The sequence below is a fragment of the Carcharhinus amblyrhynchos genome, chromosome 4, assembly GCF_965287045.1.
Source record: "Carcharhinus amblyrhynchos chromosome 4, sCarAmb.v2.hapA, whole genome shotgun sequence".
Taxonomy (NCBI): domain Eukaryota; kingdom Metazoa; phylum Chordata; class Chondrichthyes; order Carcharhiniformes; family Carcharhinidae; genus Carcharhinus; species Carcharhinus amblyrhynchos.
The window spans coordinates 130,464,421-130,491,409 of record NC_137327.1 but is presented as its reverse complement, the minus strand read 5'-3'; the positions used below and the strand labels follow the sequence as shown (position 1 = coordinate 130,491,409).

The 26,989-nt window shown below is 44.1% G+C and overlaps 1 protein-coding gene and 1 pseudogene across 1 annotated transcript in view; one reads left to right on the top strand and one right to left on the bottom strand.

Moving 5' to 3' along the window:
* Window positions 1-26,989, top strand: part of ar (androgen receptor) — a 247,025-nt gene that overhangs the window by 67,378 nt on the left and 152,658 nt on the right. The gene's annotated exons all lie outside the window — the stretch shown is intronic.
* Window positions 19,685-20,141, bottom strand: LOC145342363 (large ribosomal subunit protein eL21 pseudogene; annotated as a pseudogene).

Genomic DNA, 26,989 nt, shown 5'->3' with positions numbered 1-26,989 from the left:
ACATATAATGAATAAAATATAGCCGTTTGATTTTTGCTGCCAAAAACAATTAGTAATGAAATTTCTCTTTGCTCTCTGCTCGGTGTGCTTAGCATTTGTAAATAGTGGTATTAAATGCAATTTGCAGACATTTACATCCAGATTTATATTCAACAATTTTGATTTGGTGTCTCTGAGGCTCGAATTACAACGTATTAAATTCAATCAGAATAGGCAATCAGGAAGTTAAAAAGCTAAATCAAATATTTGTGAAGTAAAGCTCACAATTTGTCCGCTTGGGAAAGAACACATGGAGTGCAAAATTGGATAGTTCGCATTCTTTTTATGCACATAAACAAGTACCTTAAAACCTCAAAAGTGGCATCCACAGCAGCTTGTATACAGTGGGTCAGGGCATTAGTGTGCACATGTGCAGTGAACATTCGTCAAAAATATGCAGAGCAGACAAATCATGACGTCAATCAGCACCTATTTTGCACTTCTACACGCCTGTGAATTTTTTTTTGAGTTTGCACAATTGAATAGGAGGCAGAGAGTGGGGGTTAATGGGTGCTATTCGGATTGGCGGTTGGTGACTAGTGGAGTGCCCCAGGGATCGGTGCTGGGGCCTCAGCTATTTACCATTTATATAGATGATCTGGAGGAGGGAACCGGGTGTATGGTGTCGAAATTTGCTGATGACACCAAGATTGGGGGAACGGCAAATTGTGCGGAGGGTGTGGAGAGTCTGCAGAAGGATCTAGATAGGCTGGGCGAATGGGCCAGGAAATGGCAAATGGAATTTAATGTTGGCAAGTGCGAGGTGGTCCACTTTGGTAGGAATAATGGTAGGAAGGACTATTACTTACGAGGCGAAAAACTGCAGCAGGCGACGGTGCAGAGGGACCTCGGGGTCCTTGTGCATGAGTCGCAAAAACTCAGCCTGCAGGTGCAGCAGGTGGTCATGAAGGCGAATGGGATGCTGGCCTTCATAGCGAGGGGGATTGAATATAAAAGTAGGGAGGTCTTGCTGCAGCTGTATAGGGCATTAGTGAGGCCGCAGCTGGAGCACTGTGTGCAGTTTTGGTCGCCGCATTTATGCAAGGATACTTTGGCCTTGGAGGGAGTGCAGAGGAGGTTTACTAGGCTGATACCGGAGTTGAGGGGGTTGAGCTATGAGGAGAGACTGAATAAACTAGGCTTGTACTCGTTAGAGTTTAGAAGAATGAGGGGAGATCTCATTGAGACGTATAAGATGATGAATAGGATGGATAGGATAGAGGTGGAGAGGCTCTTCCTGCTCAGAAAGGACAGTAGGACTAGGGGGCACAGCCTTAAGATAAAGGGGGGGCGGTTTAGAATGGAGTTGAGGAGGAACTTCTTCACTCAAAGGGTGGTGAATCTCTGGAATTCTCTGCCCGTTGAGGTGGTGGAAGCTGCCTCGCTAAATATTTTTAAGACGTGGGTTGATGGGTTTTTGATAAGCGAGGGGATTAAGGGTTATGGGAAGAGGGCGGGAATGTGGAACTGAGCCACGACAGATCAGCCATGATCTTATTGAATGGCGGGGCAGGCTCGAAGGGCTGGATGGCCTACTCCTGCCCCTATTTCTTATGTTCTTATGTTCTTATGAATATGCATGAAGCAGCTAGAAGGACTGAACACCAGGGCTACTAAATAGGATGATGAATTGCTCGTAGGTTAGTTCCAGTTGATTCATTTTGACTGTTCAACACATTTTTAGTTTGAAATTCTATAAGGAGCGATGTAGAAAAGATACCGAAGGAGATTTTTTTCTGACTTCAAGGCTTCTTGCTCCCAGACGTTCCACTTTGAAGACAGCATGACTTTAAGAATGATAAAAGGCTCTGCAGAGCAGGACAAGCTCCTTAGGATAGGTTAAGAAGAGAGTTGATAGAGGTGTCAAAATCATGAGGGATCTTGGCAGATTGGATAGGGAGAAACTCTTCCGTTCCATTGGTAGAAGATGATTTAAGGACATTGGAAAAGAAAGGCAATGTGACATGAAGAAAAAGTGAGTAGTTAGGATCTGAAATGCATTATAATAAATTCAGGAAATCCTGGAAAACCTAGCAAGTCTGGCCGCATATGTGGAGAATGAAACAGAGTTAACTTTTCGGATTCCAGTGACTTCTTGAGAGCACTGCCTGAGAAGGTAGGTGGAAGGAGATTCAATCATTTCAGATGAGTATTGAATAATTATCGAGCAATAAAATATTGTAGGGCTTTGGGAAAAATGATTACAGCAGAGGCCATTTAGCTGTCACGTCTATATCAGCTGTATGTAAGAGTATTTATAAGTTATTCCCTTGTGTTCTATGATTGCATGTGTGTCACTTTGTCCTGTAATTGAGAGGAAAGTGGTGCAATCTTATTTGATTGATATAGGAAAATAAGAAGAGGTAGGCCATCTGGCCTCACGGATCTGCTCCGTTATTCAATAAGATCATGGCTGATCTGATTGTGGCTTAACACCACTTCTTGTCTGCCCCCATAAACCTCAATTCCCTTGTAGATCAAAAATCTGTCTCACTGAGCCTTGAATATATTCATTGTACCAGCTTCTAGTGCACTCTGCAGTAGCAAATCCAAAGATTAACAATTCTCTGAGCGCTGGAATCCTTTCTCATCTCCTGTTTAAATGGAGACCATCCCCGCTTTTTAAATTATTCCCCCAGTTCTACATTCTCCCTGGAAGGGAAACAATCGTAGAAACCGTGCAGTGTACAAAGCGTAGAAACAGGCCATTTGGCCCATTGAGAAAGTAAGGAGGCATGGGATCCAAGGGGACATTGCTTTGTGGATCCAGAACTGGCTTGCCCACAGAAGGCAAAGAGTGTTTGTAAATGGGTCTTTTTCTGCATGGACGTCGGTCACCCGTGGAGTGCCCCAGGGATCTGTTCTGGGACCCTTGCTATTTGTGATTTTTATAAATGATCGGGATGAGGAAGTGGAGGGATGGGTTGGTAAGTTTGGGATTAGGAACAGCAAAGGGAGGAAGACGCTGGTGGGTGTCGTCTATAGGCCCCCAAATAATGATCTGGAGGTGGGGCGGGCTATTAACGCGCAAATAAATGCGGTGTTCAGGAATGGAACGGCGATAATTATGGGGGATTTCAATCTACATATTGATTGGTCGACCCATGCTGGACGCGGTGGGCTTGAGGAAGAGTTCTTGGAATGCTGCCGGGATAGTTTCCTTGAACAGTGTGTGTTGGAGCCGACGAGGGAGCAAGCTATCTTGGATCTGGTGTTATGTAATGAGGCAGGTAGAATTAGGGACCTTGTGGTGAAGGATCCTCTTGGGAAGAGTGATCATTGTATGGTGGAATTTCTGATGCAGATGGAGGAGGAGAAAGTGGGTTTCCGGACCTGTGTCCTTTGTTTGAACAGAGGGGAGTACGATAGGATGAGAGAGGAATTGGCGAATGTTGATTGGGGGAGCACATTGGAAGGTAGGTCTGCTGAGGAACAGTGGAGGATCTTTAAGGAGATCTTTCTTGGTGCTCGGCAGAAATTTATTCCGATGGTTAAAAAGGATCGTAGGAGGAGAGATAATCAGCCGTGGATAACGAAGAAGGTAAAGGAGAGTATTAAATTAAAAGCGGATGCGTTTAGAGTAGCTAAGAGTAGTGGGCGTGAAGAGGATTGGGAGAGGTTTAAATATCAACAAAGAATGACGAAGAAGTTGATAAAGAAGGGTAGGATAAACTATGAAGCTGGGCTAGCACTAAATATAAAAAAGGATAGTAAGAGTTTTTATAAATATCTAAAAAGGAAGAGGCTGACTAGGGTGAACGTTGGACCCTTAGAGGATGAGGGGGGGACTTAGTGGTAGGGGATGGGGAAATGGCTGAGGCCTTAAATAACTTTTTTGTTTCGGTCTTCACGGAGGAGGACGTGAATAATTTGCCGGGTGTTAGCGATGGAAAGGTGGTAGGACTGGAGGGTCTCAATGACATTATTGTTACTAGAGAGGCGGTGCTCGACAGACTGGAGGGACTGATTGTGGACAAGTCCCCAGGACCGGATGGAATGCATCCAAGGGTTCTGAAAGAAATGGCGGAGGTGATAGCGGATGCCTTGATGATTATTTTCCAAACCTCGCTGGATTCCGGGGAAGTGCCGGAAGATTGGAAAACGGCTAATGTTACGCCGTTGCTTAAGAAGGGTAGCAGGCAAAAGGCAGGGAATTATAGGCCGGTTAGTTTAACGTCTGTTGTGGTAAAATGCTCGAATCCGTGATCAAGGAGAAAATAGCGAGGCATCTTGAGGAGAAATGTTTGATAGAGCAGATGCAGCACAGTTTCGTTAAGGGGAAGTCGTGTCTGACGAATTTATTGGAGTTCTATGAGGATGTGTCTAGGGCGGTGGATAGAGGAGAGCCGGTAGATGTGGTGTTTCTTGATTTTCAGAAGGCGTTTGATAAGGTGCCGCGCAAGAGGTTATTTCAGAAGGTTAGGGGGCGTTGAGTTGGGGGTAGGGTGTTAGCGTGGATAGGGTATTGGCTGTCAAATAGGAGGCAGAGAGTGGGGGTCAATGGGTGCTATTTGGATTGGCAGTTGGTGACTCGTGGAGTGCCCCAGGGATCGGTGCTGGGGCCTCAGCTATTTACCATTTATATAGATGATCTGGAGGAGGGAGCCGAGTGTATGGTGTCGAAATTTGCTGATGACACCAAGATTGGTGGAACGGCAAATTGTGCGGAGGGTGTGGAAAGTCTGCAGAAGGATCTAGATAGGCTGGGCGAATGGGCCAGGAAATGGCAAATGGAATTTAATGTTGGCAAGTGCGAGGTGGTCCACTTTGGTAGGAATAATGGTAGGAAGGACTATTACATGGCGAAAAACTGCAGCATGCAATGGTGCAGAGGGACCTCGGGTCCTTGTGCATGAGTCGCAAAATCCCAGCCTGCAGGTGCAGCAGGTGGTCAGGAAGGCAAATGGGATGCTGGCCTTCATAGCGAGGGGGATTGAATATAAAAGTAGGGAGGTCTTGCTGCAACTGTACAGGGCATTGGTGAGGCCGCAGCTGGAGTACTGTGTGCAGTTTTGGTCGCCGCACTTACGCAAGGATATTTTGGCCTTGGAGGGAGTGCAGAGGAGGTTTACTAGGCTGATACCGGAGTTGAGGGGGTTGAGCTATGAGAAGAGGCTGAATAAACTAGGCTTGTACTCGTTAGAGTTTAGAAGAATGAGGGGAGATCTCATTGAGACGTATAAGATGATGAATGGGATGGATAGGATAGAGGTGGAGAGGCTCTTCCCGCTCAGGAAGGACAGTAGGACTAGAGGGCACAGCCTCAAGATAAGGGGGGGAGCAGTTTAGAACGGAGTTGAGGAGGAACTTCTTCACTCAAAGGGTGGTGAATCTCTGGAATTCTCTGCCCGTTGAGGTGGTGGAGGCTGCCTCGCTAAATATATTTAAGACGCGGGTAGATAGGTTTTTGATAGTCAAGGGGATTAAGGGTTATGGGGAGAAGGCGGGATAGTGGAACTGAGCCATGACAGATCAGCCATGATCTTATTGAATGGTGGGGCAGGCTCGAGGGGCTAGATGGCCTACTCCTGCTCCTATTTCTTATGTTCTTATGTTTACCAATGACACAAAGATTGGAGGTGTTGTGGATAGTTTGGAGGGATGTCAGAAGTTGCAACGAGACGTAGATAGGATGCAAGACTGGGCAGAGAAGTGGCAGATGGACTTCAACCCAGATAAGTGTGTGGTGGTTCATTTTGGCAGGTCAAATAGGATGAAGGAATATAATATTAAGGGTAAGACTCTTAGCAGTGTGGATGATCAGCAGGATCTTGGGGCCCTGGTTCATAGGACTCTCAAATCAGCTTCACAGGTAGAGGATGTGGTGAAGAGGGCATATGGTGTACTGGCCTTCATCAATCGAGGAATTGAGTTTAGGAGTCGGGAGATAATGCTGCAGCTGTATAAGATCCTGGTCAGACCCCACTTGGAGAACTGTGCTCAGTTCTGGTCGCCTCGTTACAGGAAGGATGTGGAAGCCATTGAAAGGTTGCAGAGGAGATTTACAAGGATGTTGCCTGGATTGGGTGGCATGACTTATGAGGCTAGGTTGAGAGAGCTCGGTATTTTCTCCTTAGAGAGACGTAGGATGAGAGGTGACCTGATAGAGGTGTATAAGATGTTGAGAGATATTGATTGAGTAGATTCTCAGAGGCTTTTTCCCAGGGCTGAAATGGTTGCCACAAGAGGACACAGGTTTAGGGTGCTCGGGAGTAAGCACAGAGGAGACATCAGGGGTAAGTTTTTCACTCAGAGGGTGGTGGGTGTGTGGAATCGGCTGCTGGCGGTGGTGGTGGAGGCAGATGGGATAGGGTCTTTTAAGAGACTTTTGGATGAGTACATGGGATTTAGTAAGATAGAGGGTTATAGGTAAGCCTAGTAGGCAGAGATATGTTTGGCGCAACTTGAGGGCCGAAGGGCCTGTTTGTGCTGTAATTTTTCTATGATCTATATTCTGTGAGTCTGTACCAACCACAGTCTCACCCAGGCCCTACCCTTTTATCCCTACATATTTACCTCCTAATCTTCTAACCTACGCATCTCAGGACACTAAGGGACTATTTTAGTATGGCCAATTAACCTAACCGACGCATCTTTGAACTGTGAGAGGAAACCCACACAGATAAAAGGAGAATGCACAAACTCCACACAGACAGTGACCCAAGCCGGGAATCAAACACAGGTCCCTGGAGCTGTGAAGCAGTAGCACTAACCACTGCTACTGTGCCGCCCCTAACCAATGTGCTACTGTGCTGCCCCCACTGAAACATTCAGCATCTACCTTATAAAACCCTTTCAGAACCTTACGTGCTTCAATAAGATGACCACTCATTCTGCTGAACTGCAGTGGAGTACAAAATCAACCTGCTCAATCTTTCTTGATGACACTATCCATTCACTCTGGGAGGCAAATGCATTAGTGGGCATAAAAAATGATGTTCTGTCCACCAGCCGCTGGCGGGTTTTTGTGCTGTATTCTGCGCTTCATACAGCATTAATTATTCATCCATGGGGAACATGCTGTTTTGCAGGCAGGCAGCATCAGATTTGCCTGCCTGTGGTGACCTCAGTACTCTCTAATTCCTGCATCATATTCAAATGGCACCCCTGCACAGCATCCACACTCTCTGCAACTCCAGTCAAGACATGACTTCTAAAGGCAAAGAATATGCTGCATCCAAATTCAGTGATGCCTCAGTGGTGCATCTGTTGGATGCAGTCAAGGCATGCCTCTGATCTGGCCACAGGACTTGCATAAAGATGATGAATCTGGCTTGGGAAGTGGTTCCAGCAGTGACCAGTATAAATGGTCTGCAGAAGGGTGCAATCTCATCTGTTCCTCCAGGGCAAGTCAACCATCTCGTTACTCTCAGTTCGCATATTCGCAAGCCCATCACACTTCACTCACTATCACCTTGAGGGACAGCATCACTCTGTCTCTCTCACTCTGACACCCACATCTAGCCTCATCTCCTCTGGAGTTTGCATCCTAATCCTGTCCTGAGGCCCACTTGCAACCCACAGATGCGAGGCATCCTTGTGAGCCCTCTCATGCATCTTTCTCACACTCTCACCATCAGTCTGCTTGCAGGATAAGTTGGTTCATAGTAAGGAAGAGGTCCCAGACCAGGGGTGGGATTTCCAAGATCAAGATTCTCACGGAGTTTGGGAACAGAGCCATTGTGCTGGCTGGAAACAATGTAGACCATGCGTGTATTAACAGTGAAGTCAGCCAAGTGAGGATGCTACTCTACAACATCCATCAGACAATCATACTTTGTGATTTCACCTGTTTCATGCACTAATTAGCTTTCATAAGAACATAAGAACATAAGAAATAGGAGCAGGAGTAGGCCATCCAGCCCTTCGAGCCTGCCCCGCCATTCAATAAGATCATGGCTGATCTGTCGCTGCTCAGTTCCACTTTCCCGCCCTCTCCCCATAACCCTTAATCCCCTCTCCTATCAAAAACCCATCAACCCGCGTCTTAAAAATATTTAGCGAGGCAGCCTCCACCACTTCAACGGGCAGAGAATTCCAGAGATTCACCACCCTTTGAGTGAAGAAGTTCCTCCTCAACTCCGTTCTAAACCGCCCCCCTTTTATCTTGAGGCTGTGCCCCCTAGTCCTATTGTCTTTTTTGAGCGGGAAGAGTCTTTCCACCTCTATCCTATCCATCCCATTCATCATGTTATACGTCTCAATGAGATCTCCCCTCATTCTTCTAAACTCTAACGAGTACAAGCCCAGTTTATTCAGCCTCTCCTCATAGCTCAACCCCCTCAACTCCGGTATCAGCCTAGTAAACCTCCTCTGCACTCCCTCCAAGGCCAAAATATCTTTGCGCAGGTGCGGCGCCCAAAAATGCACACAGTACTCCAGTTGCGGCCTCACCAATGCCCTATACAGCTGCAGCAAGACCTCCCTACTTTTATATTCAATCCCCTTCGCTATGAAGGCCAGCATCCCATTTGCCTTCCTGACCACCTGCTGCACCTGCAAGCTGGGTTTTTGCGACTCATGCACAAGGACCCCGAGGTCCCTCTGCACCATCGCCTGCTGCAGTTTTTCGCCTCGTAAGTAATAGTCCTTCCTACCATTCTTCCTACCAAAGTGGACCACCTCACACTTGCCAACATTAAATTCCATTTGCCATTTCCTGGCCCATTCGCCCAGCCTATCTAGATCCTTCTGCAGACTTTCCACACCCTCCGCACAATTTGCCGTTCCCCAATCTTGGTGTCATCAGCAAATTTCGACACTCTACACTCGGTTCCCTCCTCCAGATCATCTATATAAATGGTAAAAAGCTGAGGCCCCAGCACCGACCCCTGGGGCACTCCACTAGTCACCATCCGCCAATCCGAATAGCACCCATTGACCCCCACTCTCTGCCTCCTATTTGACAACCAATCCTCTATCCACGCTAACACCCTACCCCCAACTCCATGTCCCTCGACCTTCTGCAATAACCTCTTGTGAGGCACTTTGTCAAACGCTTTCTGAAAATCTAGAAAGACCACATCCACCGGCTCTCCTCTATCCACCGCCCTAGACACATCCTCATAGAACTCCAGTAAATTTGTCAGACACGACTTCCCTTTAATGAAACCGTGCTGCGTCTGCTTTATCAAGCAATTCCCTTCAAGATGCCTCGCAATTTCCTCCTTCATGACAGATTCTAACATTTTACCTACCACAGACGTTAAACTAACCGGCCTATAATTCCCCGCCTTTTGCCTGGTACCCTTCTTAAACAATGGCGTAACATTAACCGTTTTCCAATCATCCGGCACTTCCCCGGAATCCAGCGACGTTTGGAAAATAACCACCAAGGCATCCACTATCACCTCCGCCATTTCTTTCAGAACCCTCGGATGCATTCCATCCGGTCCTGGGGACTTGTCCACAATCAGCCCTTCCAGTCTGTCGAGCACCGCCTTTCTAGTAACAGTAATGTCATTAAGACCCTCCAGTCCTACCACCTTTCCATCGCTAACACCCGGCAAATTATTCACGTCCTCCTCCGTGAAGACAGAAACAAAAAAGTTATTCAATACCTTAGCCATATCCCCATATCCTTTCCTTTCTATCGTAGGTGCCAAGGGCACCCATGAGCCAGGCTGTCAACTCCAGCCAGGGAGATGAGGAGCCTGAGGATGGTCCATCAGAGCTCCCCTCATTTTGCACACCCACACCTTCCACTAATGCAGAGACACACACCTTGGTGAGACTAAGTTCTAGAGTAGCCTTGGAGTCACAACTTGGTGAGCACAGCACACCATCTGGTCTGCAGCAGACAGAGGCAGGAATGTCAGAGATTGCTTGTACTTGGAGAACTGCTGAAGGCCACAGTTCTGCTGAATGCAAGTTTGATGATGAGTCTCTGAATACAGTCCAAATCAGTTGCTGATGCTGCAAAGACTAGCACGGAAACATCAGGAAGGGATGTCATTTGCCATCCTCAGATTGTAGCGCATGATGGAGGAGTCTGCTTGCCTTCAGTCTGAGGTGATAACGTTGGTATGCTAATACACCAGGGTTCATACCGGTAAGATGGTGGCCACCATGGAGACCTTGATCCAGGACATCAGCATCTATGAATGTCAACACAGACGGTTGCGGGACACCTCAGTCTCACTCAAGCCGTCCTTTCTATTCAGTTAGTCAGCCAGAGGCCCTTGGACGCTCAAAGGGAAGTGAACCAGCAACTTGATCTCCCAGGGCAATTTATTTGGTTGCCTTTGGGAGTGTCCGGCTGATCTAAATCCCTTGTTTCCAGGTCTCCATTAACTCCAGCTCCACAAACTGTGGAAAGTGTACCTGACCCCCAACAAGACATTCAAAGCATGCTATCCAGATCTCAACCCTCCAGAGGACGCCTGCCAAGATTACTATAGACAACTGAGCAAAGTAATTACAGGCATTCCACCTTTACTGCGGATGTTGCAGAATACCAAGACATAACAGAAGGATACGGAAAGTGAAAAATATGTAGTTCCCAACATTGGCATGGGTGTTAACCCCATGTATACAATTCGCAAATATAAATAGGATTCAGGTTCTCTGCCTTTATATTAGAGTTAGGGTAAATGCAGCTCAGGATCCCTAATTTAAACTACCAGATGTCATAGAATATAGAACAGTACACCACATTACAGGCCCTTCGGCCTTCGATGTTGTGCCGAGCTATGTCTGAACCCAAGATCAAGCCATCCGACTCCCTATCATTCTGGTGTGCTCCATATGCCTATCCAATAACCACTTGAAAGTTCCAAAGTTTCAGTGCTTTTTCAAGGAATTCATGTCTCCTTTTTTCTATGCTTCCTCCTTATGATGAGCTGTTACTGTCAATCATGTGTGATACCTTGGTTCATGCACCCACTAATGGCAATTGTCTTTATTCTGGGCCCCTCTTATGTACAGTGTTCTACCATCTCAAAAATGTGTCCTGTTTCAACATAATTTTCCCTATGAGTAATACCTGCACCTTCATGTAATGTGAGTATAGAACGGACCTTTTTCCCATTCCTCGTGAGGTCCCATCATGTGCATTCTTGGCTCTACATGATTGAGGCAGAGGTGTTCCCCTATCTTGTTTGCATTCTTGAAAGGTGAAGGTGTTGTGTTTTCAGAGAAATGTGCTCAAGCATGGAGAAGTTCACGTATCTTCCAACTCAATCGCCCCGCTGTCTTCTCAAAAGGCTTTTAATGATATGAGCTGATTCTGCAAGCTTATGTGCACTACTTTTGTCCAAGTAGGTTTCCAGTGCGCCTGGTGTCAATCTTCTGAGGTCAGCAAAAAGTGAGCATCTTGCCACCTCCAATTGCTGGAGCAGTGACACATTTGTGGGCAGCTGCTAAGACGTCCACACTCTACAGTTGTGACAACTTGGAGCAGGGTCTTGTCATCTAAGTTGGTAGGCACTGCTGTATGTCCCATTGCTTTGACACTCCAAGAGGTTACTGCTGCTATTTCCAAATGGTGATTTCACTACACAGCTTTTAAGCATGCTCTGAAATTGCACCTTATTGCATTAGACAATGTGGAGAGGACCAATAGGATAGGAATGAATATGTGAAGAAGCAGAACAGTGCTTCTCATTAGCAATGATGTGTACCCTTGAGGGCTTCATGTTGCCTGTTGACTTGGATTTTACAAGGACCAGGGCTGGCCATGGGAGTGCACTGTGTATAAGAGGAAGAATATCAAGCAGCCAAGCATCTGACCTCATCATACTCAGGTATGCTGTTTCTATATTAATGTTAGGATAAATGCAGCGCATGATCCCTAACTTAAACTGCTGGATGTCAGTGCCATTTCTGGTAGTGTGAGTTGAATGAGTCCTTTATAAGTGCAGCCAAAGCAGCGATATTTCATCGGCTGTCTTGTCCCAAGTGTTCTGTTTCTGTTTTGCCATTGATGTAACACATTGTGTGGCTATATTGGTTCTGATGGAGCTCCTTGAGGAGTCTTGCCAGATTGAAGACATGCATCGTGCAAATGCCGCTCCATCTTTGGGATGCTGGATGGACATTTGAAGAGGCAGCACTTTTGGATGTCCAATGTTCCTCCAAGCTTGCACTTCACCACAGCACAGACCAACCTCTATCTGCCCCATTGATTCCAATTGTCTGTTGCCTGTCAGTTAGTCAGTTCTCTATCCATGCTAATATATTGCTCCCAATACCATGAGATCTTGTCTAGTAACCTTTTTATGTAACATCTTATTGAATGCCTTTTGTAAGTCCAAATATTGTACATCCACTGATACCCCTCTATACACCCTGCTTGTTAAATCCTCAAAGAACTGTAATAAATTTGGCAGACAGTTCCCTTTCATAAAACCATGTTGATTATATCATGATTTTCTCAATGGTCAGCTACTACTTCTACAGTAACAGATTATAAGAACATAAGAAGTAGGAGCAGGAATAGGCCATCTAGTCCCTCGAGCCTGCCCCGCCATTCAATAAGATCATGGCTGATCTGAAGTGGCTCAGTTCCACTTTCATGCTTTCTCCCCATAACCCTTAATTCCCTTGTCTACCAAAAACCTATCTACCAGTGTCTTAAATATATTTAGCGAGGTAGCCTCCACCACTTCAATGGGCAGAGAATTCCAGAGATTCACCACCCTTTGAGTGAAGAAGTTCCTCCTCAACTCTATTCTAAACTGCCCCCCCCTTATCTTGAGGCTGTGCCCTCTAGTCCTGCTGTCCTTTCTGAGCGGGAAGAATCTCTCTACCTCTACCCTATCCATCCCTTTCATTATCTTATATGTCTCTATAAGATCCCCCCTCATCCTTCTAAACTCCAATGAGTACAGACCCAGTCTATTTAGTCTCTCTTCATAGTCCAACCCCCTCATCTCCGGTATCAGCGTAGTGAACCTCCTCTGCACTCCCTCCAAGGCCAAAATATCCTTGCACAAGTGCGGCGACCAAAACTGCACACAGTACTCCAGCTGCGGCCTCACCAATGCCCTGTACAGTTGCAGCAAGACCTCCCTGCTTTTATATTCTATCCCTCTCGCTATAAAGGCCAGCATCCCATTCGCCTTCTTGATCACCTGCTGCACCTGCGACTCATGCACAAGGACCCCCAGGTCCCTCCGCACCGTTGCATGCTGCAGCTTTTCGTCCTTTAAATAGTAATCCTTCCTACTGTTATTCCTGCCAAAGTGGATAACCTCACACTTGCTAACATTGTACTCCATCTGCTAGGTCCTCGCCCACTCGCTCAGCCTATCTAGATCCCTCTGCAGACTTTCCACACCCTCCGCGCAATTTGCTTTTCCACTCATCTTTGTGTCATCAGCAAATTTCGTCACCCTATACTCAGCCCCCTCCTCCAGATCATCTATATAAATGGTAAATCACTGAGGCCCCAACACCGATCCCTGCAGCACTCCACTGGTTCACAACCGCCAATCAGAAAAGCGCCCATAGATACCAACTCTCTGCCTCCTTTTAGACAACCAATCCTCTATCCACGCTAACATCTTACCCCCAACTCCACGCCCCCTAACCTTCTGAAGCAACCTTTTGTGCGGCACCTTACCAAATGCCTTTTGAAAATCGAGAAACGCTACATCCACCGGTTCCCCTCTATCTACCGCACTAGTCACATCCTCACAGAATTCCAATAAATTCATCAAACACGACTTCCCCTTAATGAATCTGTGCTGCGTCTGCTCTATCAAACAATTCTTCTCAAGGTGCCTCGCTATTTCTTCTTTGATGACGGATTCAAGCATTTTTCCAACAACAGAGGTTAGACTAACCGGCCTATAATTCCTTGCCTTTTGCCTGCTACCTTTTTTAAACAGCGGCGTAACATTAATCGTTTTCCAATCTTCCAGCACTTCCCCGGAATTCAGCGAAGTTTGGTAAATAATCACTAAGGCATCCACTATCACCTCTGCCATTTCCTTCAGAACCCTGGGATGCATTCCATCTGGTCCTGGGGACTTGTCCACCATCAGTCCCGCTAGTCGATCAAGCACTACCTCTCTAGTGACAGTAATCGCATTCAAGCCCTCAACTCCTACCATCCTTCTATCTTTAATATCCGGCAAACTATTCGCGTCCTCCTCCGTGAAGACCGAGGCAAAAAACTTATTTAAGGCCTCAGCCATTTCCTCATCTCTCACCACTAAATCCTCCCTCCCATCCTCTAAGGGTCCAACATTCACTCTAGCCAGCCTCCTCCTCTTTGTATATTTGTAAAAACTCTTACTGTCCTTTTTTATATTTAGTGCTAGTTTAGCTTCATAGTCTATCCTTCCTTTATCAACTTCTTATTCAATCTTTGTTGATTTTTAAACCTCTCCCAATCTTCCACTCGCCCACTACTTTTAGCCATTCTAAAAGTATCAGCTTTTAATTTAATACTCTCCTTTATTTCCTTCGATAACCACGGATGATTATCCCTTCTCCTACATTCCTTCTTTACCATCGGAATATATTTCTGCTGAGCACCGAAAAAGATCTCCTTAAAGATCCTCCACTGTTCCTCAGCAGTCCTACCGACCAATCTGCGCCCCCAATCTACATTTGCCAATTCCTCTGTCATCCTATCGTACTCCCCTCTGTTCAAGCAGAGGACACAGGTTCGGGACCCTACTTTCTCATCCTCCATCTGCATCATAAACTCAACCATACTATGATCGCTCGTCCCAGGAGGATCCCTCACAACAAGGTCCCTAATTCTTCCTGCCTCGTTACACAAGACCAGATCTAAGATAGCTTGCTCCCTCGTTTCCCAATGACAGATGTTGGGCTAACTAGCCTGTAGTGTCCTGCTTTCTGTCTCCCACATTTCTTGAATCGAAGTGTTATATTTGTAGTTTTCCAAGCTGCTGGGACCTTTCCAGAATCCAGGAAATTTTTGAAAATTCCTGGTCCCCCCATGCCAGTAGTTAAGAAAGCCCACCAATGCCTCTACTTTCTCAGAAGACTAAGGAAATTGGCATGTGAGCTACGATTCTGACCGACTTTTACAGATGCACCGTAGAAAGCATTCTTTCTGGCCGTATCATGGCTTGGTATGCCTCCTGCTCTGCCCAAGATTGCAAGGAACTACAAAAAGTCGTGAATGTAGCCCAATCCATCATTCAAACCAGTCTCCCATCCATTGACTCTGTCTACACTTTATGCTGCCTCAGCAAAGCAGCCAGCACAATTAAGGACCCTATTCATCCCAAACATTTGTCTCTTCCACCTTCTTCTGTCGGGGAAAAAGATACAAAAGTCTGAGGTCACGTACCAGTTGATTCAAGAACAGCTTCTTCCCTGCTGCTGTCAGACTTTTGAATGGACTTTCCTTGCATTAAGTTGATTTTTCTCTACACCCTAGCTATGATTGTAACACTACATTCTGCACTCTCTCATTTTCTTCTCTATGAACAGTATGTTTTGTCTGCAAAACATGCTAGAAACAATACTTTTCACTGTATGCTAATATGTGCTGATAATAAATCACATCAAATCAAAAATTACAACCGATGCAGCCACACCTTTTAAGATCTTAGGATGCAGGCAGTCAGACCTTTGGTCTCATTAGGTTTCAGAGTACTTGGTGATTGTGATCATCTTAAGTTCCTCCTATGTTTTGCCTCTTGATTGTTTCCTATTATTGGGATTTTTTGTGACTTCCATTGTGAAGACGGACAAAATACATGTTTTAAAGCTTCTGCTATTTCTTTGTTTCCTGCTATTAATTATGCAGTCTCATCCACCAAGGGACCAATGTTAACTTTAGCTAGTCCTTTTTATGTACCTGTAGAAGCTGTTACTGTGTTTTTATATTTATAAACTTACTCCCAAATTCCATTTTCTATCTCTTTACTTTTTATGGCCATTCTTTCTAAAACGTTCTCAATCTTCTGGTCTTCCATCACTCTTTGTAACATTGCACACTTTTTCTTTCAATTTATAACGTCATTAACTTCCTTGGTTAGGCACAGATGATGCATCCTAGAATTTTCTTTCTCAATGGAATATATCTTTGCTGAGAGCTGTGAAATATCTCCTTAAATGTCTGCCACTTCTTCTCTACTGTCTTACTTTTAAATGTATTTTCCCAGTCACTGCCACCAACTCTGTCTTCATACGTTTATAATTGCCTTTATTTAATTTTTAAGACATTAGTTTCAGACCCAAGTTTCACCCCTCAAAGTGAGTGCAAAATTTGATTATACTATATAATTCTTGCCTAGTGCACTGTTTACAATGAAATCATTAATTATTCCTGTCTGATTACATATTAATGAAATATAATTATATATATTGAAATAGCTAGTTCCAGAAATTAATGTGCTAATGAACTGTCCCAAATACATTCTATGAATTCATCCTCAAAATTACTATGTCAGTACATAAAGATTAAAATCATCCACTATTATGGTAATACCTTTTCAGAATCTCCCATTATTTCCTGATTAGGGGGTCTGTAAACTATTCCCATCAGTACATTCTTTCCCTTACTATTTCCACCAAAACTGATTCTATGGGCCAGATTTTACCATTCAGAGGCTAAGTGCCGGATCCGGACATAAAACGGATTTGAACCTGGAATCCCCGTTCCAGCGTGCCCACATGTTTTTTGCTGGCTCCGGTCCGGTCTGCGCTGTGGGGCAGGGCTTAGCGCTGCCGGACCGATCAGAGCTTTGAACTACACACATGCAGTTTGAAAAAAAGCTGAAAGCGCGCCCAGGTGCGAAAGACAAAACGGGGGTGGGGGGAGGAATGAGCTGTGATCGGACCACTGTGGGAGACAGCCCCCCCCCCCCCCCCCCCCCCCAGCAGAGCACACCCCCAACCTCCCTGCAAATTGATTATAATTCAGGTAACATGCCAACTTCATACTGCCTTCCTAAGGCAGTGCAAGCTAGTTTTAAATGGTACTAGCATTTTGCAATATTGGGCCCCTGGTCAGGCATTCAACCAGTCAAAAGTTCAGTTAATACTGGCTTAATGCTGATGTCATTAAAATGAGAAGGCAGTATGAAGTTGGCATGTTACCTGAGTTATAATCAATTTGCAGGGTTTAATCATGCATCATCATCCTTGTGGATGTTTTCAACTTTGTCGAATTTAGCTCCCATTTTATTGTACCAGCATCAACCTGGAAAGAAATATAGTCCTGTTTTGCCCATCCCCAACTATTAGAGCCAGGAATTCAGAATTTAAATTACTTCAGAAATTGAATCTAATCCTTCTGGTTGAATGGTCAAGGTACTGGTCATTAGTTTTAAGATTTAAGACAATCTGTCCTGTGAGTAATTTCTTCCATACAACAAGTGTGCAATAGATGTTAAAGAATACCTGAGGCTTTCGGCTACAAACGGGCATTTATATTTCTAGTAATGCAATTATGATACAATGCCAGACTGAAAAAGTTTGGACTCTTATCAGCTGAGCAGGTGTGGCTGCAATATGTACCTTAAGAGAACGTCTCTTTTGGCCCTGGACCAAACACCTCCAGAAGTTGTTAAAAATTTAACATTTGTCAAGCTTTTATCAATTTCAGTATTGTTTATTTATTCATTATTAATTTGGAGAGACCAGCAGGTATCTGATCAACGTGACAAGTTTTGTAGTGCAGGATATAAATGGACATTCTGGTACTGATCTGAAAATAAATTATCAATGTTACAATTGAGAGGTTTAGTAAGATCGTTGCGTTTGGGACTGTGTCTTTAATTGTGGTTAGATTGGAGGAATGAATGGGGGAATCATATGACCTGTTCTGCTAACAGCAAGCCTGGGTGACTTTTTTTAAGAGTAAAATGGGACTTGGATCGTATTATTGGGAACAAGATGCAAAGTATCCAATGGCAAAAGCTTTTGAAACCGAAAGAGAAAACGCTGAAAAATCTCAGCAGGTCTGGCAGCATCTGTAAGGGCTGACGTTTTGAATCCAGATGACCCTTTGTCAAAAGCATTTGTGCTGACACTGGGTATACAGTTCTCTCCCAAGTCCCTTGAAGGGTGTTAGGTGTTCAGACTGTCAGGTTTTGTGAATAGTTATACTTTAAACTGTCTAGTTTCAAGATAGAAGGAAGTTGAGAGACTAAAAATGACTAATTTGCACTTCTACCTGGATACATGGCCCATGTGATTTATGTTGCCAAGAGGATGATCTTCAAAAAGGGCAGAGTCCATTGTAAGCCATTGTAGGAGCATGTTACAAGTTTCTTAAAAATATTACAAAATTTCACAGACAGGTTCAATATGCCTGAATCAGAGAGAGAGATTCAAGAGATGAATATGGGTGGGAGCTCACACTTAGACTGAGGAGACCAAATTAGTAAAGATTTAATTGAGAATGAAAGATTCCCCCAACTTTCCTCAGATGGTGAAATCTGCAAGATTACACTCGTTTTAAAAGCTAATTAGGGGATTACAAGTATCCTGCCTAGGAAAAGATGGGAAATAAGCCCTTGGGAGCCAGAAATCCATTTGGATTGATGTATATCTAATTAAATATCAGCAAAGTATAACTGTGGCAAGAGATTTTAGATTGCATTAAAACATTAACAAAGCATTTTCCTATTGGTTAGTATACAGGTTGCTGAGGAAATAGTGTTAAATTAATGTTGCTTTTAGTTTTTTAAAGTTACTTTAAAGATTGTAACAAAGTTTTGGAGCACAAAGATTTTCAGAGGCTGGTCCAAATAGTAGACCTGCCTTTCAGAATAAAATGGAAATCTGTAAAGAGTTGCTTGTGTTTTTGAGTTCCAAAGGAACTTTACTGGTTGTGAGCTAAAGACAATTTGGTTGGGCTGAAATTTAACAACTTTCAAAGATTTCTGTATCCTATAGACTATTGTATTGAAGCATGTTTAGAGGTGACTGTATATTGTTACAAATAATTTCTCTGAACAAAGAACAACACAGCACGGGAAACAGGCCCTTCGGCCCAACAAGCCCGCACCGCCATTTCAGCATTGTGAGTCCCCTCTCCACCCATGACCCATGAAGTTCCTGTCCTGCTTAGGGTTAGAACACATGACATGGTGGCACCGTGGTTAGCACTGCTGCCTCACAGCACCAGGGACCCGGATTCAATTCCCAGCTTGGATCACAATGTGTAGAGTCTGCACATTCTCCCCGCATCTGTGTGGGTTTCCTTCCACAGTCCAAAAGACATGCTGGTTAGGTACATTGACCATGCTGAATTCTCCCTCAGTGTACCCAAACAAGCGCCAGAGTATGGCGACTAGGGGATTTTCACAGTAACTTCATTGCAGTGTTAATATAAGCCTACATGTGACAATAATAAATAAACTAAAGAAGTTTCTTTCAGCCCTGAAAAAAGTCAAAAAAGCTGTCACCAGATTCTTAATTTCAAGGTAAGCATCTCTATTAAGATAAACCTAAAGTTGATGTAATCTAACAGTGCCATTAATTCCACAAAACTGTTCAGCTTCCTCATATTTACAGTACAGTTTGTAATGGGGGATGTTGGTATTGTACCAAGTTCTCCAATTTGTCCATTTATCTATTGTATTATTGAAATATCTCTCCTAGGTGCCAATTGCAATGTCCTTACTTGCTTATGTGAAGATTGCTGTGAATATATATCCTGTTTTTTTTGCAATGTTTGACAGTAAATTTATTTGATTTGGTATCACAGTTATGCTATGACCTCATATGGAATTGGTTCTAGCAGCTGCGCTTGTTGTTCTTGGTTCATACGAAGTATGCCTTTCTGGGCTCAGCAGACTGGTGTTTTAGCTCAATCTAGATCCCTTTCTCCTTAGCTGCTTTCTTTGCTGCTTCATTTGCTTCCACACGTTGCAGAAAACTGTCTCTGCTTTTTGAATGCTTGATGTGCTCAATACGCACATTACTTCTTTTGGCGAGGATCTTGTCCTTGACTTGCTTGTTGATAATAATGTCAGCATGCTGTGTAACATTATAAATTCATCCAGTCTTGCCATGGCAAAATTTGTGGGGCATACCGTTTTGTACAGTGCCTCTGCCCTTAATGTCAACAATATCGCCTTTCTTGTAAATACGGAAATAAGTAGAAAGAGGAACAGGCCCATGTTTCCAGAAGTCCCCCTCCTCTTACCCTGGGTGTTCGCCATCTTAAATCTTTACTGCAAGATGGCAGAGCATCTCATTTTGACTTGTTCATCAGGCCACAGTTTCTTATAACTTGTTTAGTGACTTGCTTAAAACCCACTTTGAGGTCTTTGTACCAGAGCTTGCTTCCTGAGCAGAAGGCATGGCTGAGCAGAAGACATGGAATTGTGGCAAGGGTTGCGACCTCCTTTTACAGTAGGTTAGATGAAGGACACTTACTGTTCAATAACTCTATCGCTTATGCCTTACATATCTAGCCTAGAAAAGACCAAATTGTTGAATCAGTGATTCATTTAAAAAATCATAGGACAGCATATTTGTATAGATCGTTGAGGACAGAGCACAACTCCTTAAGCAAAGTTCTAAATTTCAAACAAGTTCCTGAATCATATTTAAATCAGTCTGTTTTCTAGCCAGTTATAAATTGTGAGCATTTTTGTCTCAGTATTATTTATTTAGCATGTGCACAGTCACAATACCAAGCAGTGGCCTTATCATTGGCTAAATTGAGCTATTTAATCCTACTTCAAGGTTAGCTGGCAGAGACTCCTTGGCAACATGGGTCAATTATTTTGTCTGCACCACTGCTGCAACCTGGATAATCTTGGTGATGCCACTGTGTTGGGTGGCTACACTGGGGCCTGGACCAGTCCAAAAATTATTCATAAAGGCCATTTCTGCCATGGGAGATCAACTCCCGAGTGGGCAAGCATTGGGTCCATGATGAGAGAATAGTGGTTGTTTTCTCCTTCCCATCCACCTGCTGTAGGTCCTCAGCTGTTATTCTTTGGACTGGTGGATTTAGACATATGGGCTGGCGTGAGGGAAAGCATAGTACTGGTTGGTTGCGGAGATCCTTGAATAACGGAAGGTTTGGGTTAATGTAGGCCATCTTCAGTGGTTTGCCTGTTACAATTACCCTCCAAATGCTAAGGGTGGTGTTTAGTTATACATTGGTAAGTTTGATGTGGACAGATTGGTACTGTACTAGTGCACAGTATTCTGTAGCTAACTCACTCACTGATGAAGGAGCAGTGCTCTGAAAGCTTGTGATTCCAAATAAACCTGTTGGACTTTAACCTGGTATTGTGAGACTTCTTACTGTAGCTAAGTATATGAAGGAAAGAGCAGAAGTCCTTAGACCTTGTTCTGTGATTTCCCATGACGTACCAGCCAATTGACTGAAGAGATTATAATTGCAGGTTTTAATTTTTTCTGCAAGCTTGATGTGATTTCTTTACATGAGGATTCTGTCAAGGATGAAGCTGAGATAAACAGGGTGGGTGGGGGTCGTGCTTCAATCTCTGGTCCACGGTTCAGGGAAAGATCTGGAATTGTGCTGCCTATGGAAGGATCTCCACTGGATCTGGATTTGCTTCTTTACTCTTCTTTCCAGTATGGCCTTTCCCATGTGAAAGAGATGGCTCGCTATCTGATTTGTCATCTAAACAGCACTGATTGCCATCCATAAACAAAGAGTTGATTTGATTTGCTTTCTTGTTTATAAGCGGTGGAATATTTCTCAACCCCTCCATTTTGCTGTTACTGGTCACAAGGCTGCTTTGAGATGGGATAGGACTCTCTCACGTTTTTGACTGAAGTGGATAAGGCATGGGTTCTTTGTTGTCTTTTCCCATCTGGCTTAGTGAGCATTATCCAGGATTGCAGTCAGATGGCATGTCACATTTTGGGTCACCAGAGTTTGGAAAAATACCTCATCCAGTCACGGTATATACACAAGACATTATCCCCTTGGAATAATTATGGCGGGTACTTTATAGACATTCTGCAGGAGTAGTGTATTGCAAATCTATGGGAATATTTTGGGATGGTACTATATGATATTATACTTTATTCCAATATCTTGCTGTATTCCTTCTTAACAACCCTATCAACCTGGGTGCCAACTTTCAGGAACCTATGCACATGAACACTGAGATCTCTCTGCTCAACCACACTACCAAGTAACTTATCATTAGTAACACTCTGTATTCCCGTTACTCTTTCCAAACTGAATCATTTCACACTTTTCCGCATTAAACTCCATTTGCCACCTCTCAGCCCAGCTCTGCAGCTTATCTATGTCCCTCTGTAACCTGCAACATCCTCCCGCACTATCCACAACTCCGCCGATTTTAGTGTCATCCGCAAATTTGATAACCCATCCTTCTATGCCCTCATCCAGGTCATTTATAAAAATGACAAACAGCAGTGGCCCCAAAACAGATCCTTGTGATACACTACTAGTAACTGAACTCCAGGATGAAGATTTCCCATCAACCACCACTCCCAGTCTTCTTGCAGCTAGCCAATTTCTGATCCAAACTGCTAAATCGTCCTCAATCCCATACCTCCGTATCTTCTGCAATAGCTTACTGTGGGGAACCTTATCAAACCCTTTACTGAAATCCACGTACACCACATCAACTGCTTTACCCTCATCCACCTCATTGGTCACCTTCTCAAAGAACTCAATAAGATTTGTGAGGCACGACCTACCCTTCACAAAACAATGCTGACTATCCCTAATCAAATTATTCCTTGGCTGAGTGTCAAGATGGGCTGTTTTTTAAATAAAACCTGCCTCAGAGTCCTGGCTCTTTGTCCAGTTATAATAAAGACAGTAAGACCCCCTCACATCCTAATGCCTTCCTCAGTCCCCATTCCACATCTATGACAACTGATGCCAGCTCATGCCCTCCCAGTCACATTCAGGATCACTGAGAGCTTTCAAGCCCCTCTATCCCCATGCTTCTTTATAGCCGGTATGCCAACTAAGTGACAATTGATGCCAATCTGTGATTCATGCCAAATGCCCTTTATAAGCCCATTTGCCAACTTAGTGCCAAACCATACACCACCCCCACCCCACCCATCACCCTTTTCCCTTGCACCTACCATGTCTAGTATCTATCGCGGGCAGACTTCAAAAGCCCTGCTGAGATAAAATGAAATAAATTCTTGAGTATATATTACAGACTTCACTTTATTTTAAAAAGCCCATTGAATGTACGTGCCTCCATCCAGGTTAATGGTCGATAGTGAAAGAGGTCAAGCAGTACTAATCCTACAATGATAGTTCTCAAGCTTATATCAACAAATCCTTATCTATTTGCAGGACCAAAGAAGGACATTAATAAAATTAGTGGTTGTTGGTGTAAATATAGGCTATGGGTTCAACACTCAACCAAACTGAAATTGCAGGAACTGACACTTTTCAGCTTGAGAGTCAGGTACTTTGTTTTTGTTTACAAAATTTAAAGTATGGGATTTAAATGATTTGACAGTTTGACAAATCCACAGACCTTATCCATCTTTTGTGCACTTTGGTGTCTATTAATAATCCCAAAGGAGTACCTGACCTCTCCATAGAACTCTGAAGGTTTAGGTCTTTCTGTCAAACTCATACAATACAATGAATCATTGAATCCCTACAGTGCAAAAGGAAGCTATTTGGCCCATCGAGCTTGCACCAATGACAATCCCACCCAGTCCCTAATGCTATAACCACACTGCTAAACCTCCTGACACTAAAGGGCAATTTTTATTGTGGCCAAACCACTTAACTTGCACATCTTTGGAGTGTGGGAGGAAACCAGACCACCCAGAAGAAACCCACACAGACACAGGGAGTATGTGCAAACTCCACACAGTCACCCAAGGCCAGAATTGAACCCAGGTCCCTGGCACTGTGAGCCAGCAGTGTTAACCACTCTGCCACCATGCCGACATAAGTCCTATTTCAGAAACCCAAATGATGGAATTTGTTTCTGATTGAAGGCATTTTCAAATCTGCCATTTCTTTCATGAACCATGGATGTGTGAAATGAGAGCCCTATGGCTTGTTTAGATGCAGACTATGATTTACTGTGCAGTACCACCATTGTTCATGTGGATAAATTTTAGGTAAGTGTGAGATGATGCATTTTGGTAGATCGAACCATGCTTGGTTTCATTGATCAGAACATTGAATACAGGACTTGGGATGTCTCATTGAAGTTGTAAAAGACCACTCTTGGAATACTGTGTACAATTCTGGTCACCCTCTTATGGAAAGGATATTATTAAACTAGAAAGAGTGCAGAAAAGATTTACTCAGATGCTACTGACACTTGATGGTTTGAGTTATAAGGAGAGGCTGGATAGACTGGAACTTTCTTCTCTGGAGGGTAGCGGGCTTAGGGATGATCTTGTAGAGGTCTATAAAATAATGATGGGTATAGATAAAGGTAGGGGGGGGTCTAAAATTAGAGGGCATACGTTTAAGGTGAGAGGCAGGGAGATACAAAAGTGTCCAGAGGAGCAATTTTTTCACACAGAGGGTGGTGAGTATTTGGAACGAGCTGTCAGAGGTGGTAGTGGAGGCGGGTATAATTTTATCTTTTAAAAAGCATTTAGACAGTTAAATGGGTAAGATGGGTATAGAGGGATATGGGTCAAACACAGGCAATTGGAACTAGCTTAGCGGTTTTAAAAAAACAAAGGGCTGCATGGACAAGTTTGGCTGAAGGGGTCTATGGCTCTACTCCCTGAACCTAGCTACAAATTAATGAGTGGCACAAGGTTGGAGTTACTTTAAACAATTGGTAGACAACTTGCTTTTGATTCACAGTTGCTTTCGGATGCAGCATCTAAATTCTTTTGTGAAGTACACACACAAGTTATTTGCTAGATACTGATTAAGCCTGCACATTCTGTGCATTGAAAGTGAATTTTCCATTGTTATTCTGCTCTGACGAAACTGAGATTGTCACCATTGTGGGGGAGGCAATGGTGTAGTGGTATTGTCACTAGACTAGTAATCCAGGGAAAAGGAGTGGCATTGTCACTAGACTAGTAATTCAGGGACCAGGGTTTGAATCCCACTATGACAGACGGTGAAATTTGAATTCAATGAAAATCCTGACTTAAAAGTCTGATAAGAACATAAGAAATAGGAGCAGGAGTAGGCCATCTAGCCCTTCGAGCCTGCCCCGCCATTCAATAAGATCATGGCTGATCTGTCGTGGCTCAGTTCCACATTCCCGCCCTCTCCCCATAACCCTTAATCCCCTCTCTTATCAAAAACCCATCAACCCGCGTCTTAAAAATATTTAGCGAGGTAGCCTCCACCACTTCAACGGGCAGAGAATTCCAGAGATTCACCACCCTTTGAGTGAAGAAGTTCCTCCTCAACTCCGTTCTAAACCGCCCCCCCTTTATCTTAAGGCTGTGCCCCCTAGTCCTACTATCCTTTCTGAGCGGGAAGAGTCTCTCCACCTCTATCCTATCCATCCCATTCATCATCTTATACATCTCAATGAGATCTCCCCTCATTCTTCTAAACTCTAACGAGTACAAGCCTAATTTATTCAGCCTCTCCTCATAGCTCAACCCCCTCAACTCCGGCATCAGCCTAGTAAACCTCCTCTGCACTCCCTCCAAGGCCAAAATATCCTTGCGTAAGTACGGCGCCCAAAACTGCACACAGTACTCCAGCTGCGGCCTCACCAATGCCCTATACAGCCGCAGCAAGACCTCCCTACTTTTATATTCAATCCCCCTCGCTATGAAGGCCAGCATCCCATTCGCCTTCCTGACCACCTGCTGCACCTGCAAGCTGGGTTTTTGCGACTCATGCACAAGGACCCCAAGGTCCCTCTGCACCGTCGCCTGCTGCAGTTTTTCTCCACGTAAGTAATAATCCTTCCTACCATTATTCCTACCAACATTAAATTCCATTTGCCATTTCCTGGCCCATTCGCCCAGCCTATCTAGATCCTTCTATAGACTCTCCCCACCCTCCGCACAATTTGCCTTTCCACCAATTTTGGTGTCATCAGCAAATTTCGACACCCTACACTCAGTTCCCTCCTCCAGATCATCTATATAAATGGTAAATAGCTGAGGCCCCAGCACCGACCCCTGGGGCACTCCACTAGTCACCATCCGCCAATCCGAATAGCACCCATTGACCCCCACTCTCTGCCTCCTATTTGACAACCAGTCCTATATCCACGCTAACACCCTACCCCCAACTCCATGCCTCCTTACCTTCTGCAATAACCTCTTGTGAGGTACCTTGTCAAACGCCTTCTGAAAATCAAGAAAGATCTGACTGTGAAACAATTGTTGTAAAAATGCATTTGGTTCATTAGTGTCGTTTAGGGAAGGAAATCTGCCGTCCTTACCTCATATAGCCTACATCTGACTCCAGACACTCAGCAGTGTGGTTGACCCTGTATTGGCCTAGCAAGCTACTCCGTTCAAGAGTAATTTGAGATGGGCAATAAATGCAGGCAATGCCCAAACCCAATGAATTTTAAAATACGCAAGTAGATTTTGTGCTATGATAGAGCAGAAGGATTTGGGGATAAAGAACGTGTGCCTCAATTTTTCTTTTGCTCGATTCCATGTAAAAGAAAGATATTTTAAATACCTTTAGATTTGGAGGAATAGCTCTGCATAGCTATTGTAACAGTGTTGACCATGGTCTTCTAATCATAATCCAAGGCTTGGCATCTGTGTGGTAGGTCATAATTAGTATCGTTATTTCTCTGTACACAATGATGCTTTTGTCTTCAAGGCTCTTGTGCATTTGCCAGACATCAACACTGTAAATGGTCGCAATATCGTGTTATAAATGCCTAGTTTTTCAAGGGCAGAATATTGTAGAATGTTTTTATTTATTTTAAATTCTCCTTTCTCATCCCTCAACCCCCACCTCTTGCTTTGTTATTTATTTCCATCATAATGGAGTATTTTGGAGAGAATGAGAAAATGCAACGCAAATACAATTCTGAAATCAGAATTGCAAATGCTGTATCATGGAAGGTGAGGCCTTGTGGTATTCTCTCTGGCCCAGTAATCC